Below are 2,509 nucleotides of genomic sequence, written 5' to 3' on the forward strand. Positions count from 1 at the left end.
GCAACCCAGGGCCTGCCCGACGAATCAGAGGCGGACTCTGCGGTGGCTCTGAGCGGACCGGCTCATGCAGCGATTTGGTGAGGTCGGCAGAAAAAACAGCAGCGGAGTAGTAGATCGCAGGTGAGGAGACTCCGCGGCCGCGGTGGAGAGCCCGTCACGCAAGGCAGTGACTTGAGAGGCCGTGGACGTGGAGACGGCCAGCGATGTGGTGGCTCAGACACGAGCGCCGCGCTGGCGGCGGTTGACGAAGCGGAATTGGCCGAAAACTGTGTTCATAGCTGGGTCGTGGGCTGTTTCCTCCCCTTCTTTTTTTAAAGTGAATGTGCACCGGCCGAACCGATCGAGTACCTGTTGGAATAGTATGATTGCTATGTGTGCATCTTGACTGGTCAATCAGAGGAAAACGAGGATTCCGGTGACTCATCCGCTCGGTCTCGGCGACTTGCAGCAATAAACTTTTGATCTTTCCTGGTATTTGCATCATGGACTAACCGTCATCATCCATCCGAGGCCACGATAGATTCAAACAACACTTTGTCTCGGCCTCGACGAATCGCCATGATCTTTTCGGTGGCAGTAAAAAACGCAACCCTCAAAATTCATCTCAAATCTCATACGTCGTTCCGGCTGTTCATCGGTGATGATGTTTTCTGCGTTGGCTCTTTTTCATCCAACATATCGCGAGCTTCTTGATCCCTGAAGAAATCCCTCCAAGAACTCAACACCACCGTGCGCAGGCCCCACGGTGGGCGCCAACTGTCGTGGAATAGTCACGGCAGATGTCCTCGTGAAAGGACTTAGTCGTGGAGCCATCACAACTAGGAAGCTTAAAGGGGTTAAAGCGGGACAAAGGACACGAGGGTTATACTGGTTCGGCCCCTTACGGTGAAGGTAAAAGCCTACTCCAGTTGAGGTGGAATTACTAGGGTTTCGATGACCAGGGAGCGAATCCGCTATGCCTGGCTACCGATTTGATGTTACTTGCCCTAAGCCGTCGGCGGGTCGTTCCCTTATATACACGGGTTGATGCCCCGCGGCCTACAGAGTCCCGGCCGGCTCATATACAGTGTCCGGCTCGGTGACTAGTTAATTGCCTCACAAGTCATGCCATTACGGCGGATTATCACTACGGGCCTTAAGTCGCCTATGGGCTTTAGGCCCTTTATTGAACCGCCATCTTCAAGCTTGATATTGGGCTTCATATGATGAATTGCCATAGCGTAACCCGGCCCCTCCTGGGCGGGTTACACTAGTAGTTATATCCCCAACAACGTCTAACTTGTTTTTGCAGGGCTTGCTGTGATGTGATATGGTCAAGACGTGATGATATATAAATTGTTGTATGAGATGATCATGTTTTGTAATAGTTATCAGCAACTGGCAGGAGCCATATGGTTGTCGCTTTATTGTATGAAATGCAATCGCCATGTAATTGCTTTACTTTATCACTAAGCGGTAGCGATAGTCATAGAAGCAATAGTTGGCAAGACGACAACGATGTTTCGATGGAGATCAAGGTGTCAAGCCGGTGACGATGGTGATCATGATGGTGCTTTGGAGATGGAGATCAAAGGCACAAGATGATGATGGCCATATCATATCACTTATTTGATTGCATGTGATGTTTTATCTTTTTATGCATCTTATTTTGCTTACTACGGCGGTAGCATTATAAGATGATCTCTCACTAAATTTCAAGGTACAAGTGTTCTCCCTGAGTATGCACCGTTGCGACAGTTCGTCGTGCCGCGACACCACGTGATGATCGGGTGTGATAAGCTCTACGTTCACATACAACGGGTGCAAGCCAGTTTTGCACACGCAGAATACTCGGGTTAAACTTGATGAGCCTAGCATATGCAGATATGGCCTCGGAACACTGAGACCGAAAGGTCGAGCGTGAATCATATAGTAGATATGATCAACATAGTGATGTTCACCATTGAAAACTACTCCATCTCACGTGTTGATTGGACATGGTTTAGTTGATATGGATCACGTGATCATTTCGATGACTAGAGGGATGTCTATCTAACTGGGAGTTCTTAAGTAATATGATTAATTGAACTTTAATTTATCATGAACTTAGCCCTGATAGTATTTGCATAACTATGTTGTAGATCAATAGCTCGCGATGTAGCTCCCCGTTTATTTTTGATATGTTCCTAGAGAAAAACTATGTTGAAAGATGATAGTAGAAATGATGCGGACTAGGTCTGTAATCTGAGGATTATCCTCATTGCTGCACAGAAGAATTATGTCCTTGATGCACCGCTAGGTGACAGACCTATTGTAGGAGCAGATGCACACGTTATGAACGTTTGACAAAGCTCGGTATGATGACTACTTGATAGTTTAGTGCACCATGCTTTACGGCTTAGAACCGGGACAACGAAAACATTTTGAACGCCACAGAGCATATAAGATGTTCTAAGAGTTGAAATTGGTATTTCATACTCATGCCCATGTCGAGAGGTATGAGACCTCTGACAGTACTTTGCCTACAAGA

This window comes from Triticum aestivum, chromosome 7D, assembly GCF_018294505.1.
Source record: "Triticum aestivum cultivar Chinese Spring chromosome 7D, IWGSC CS RefSeq v2.1, whole genome shotgun sequence".
NCBI classification, from domain to species: domain Eukaryota; kingdom Viridiplantae; phylum Streptophyta; class Magnoliopsida; order Poales; family Poaceae; genus Triticum; species Triticum aestivum.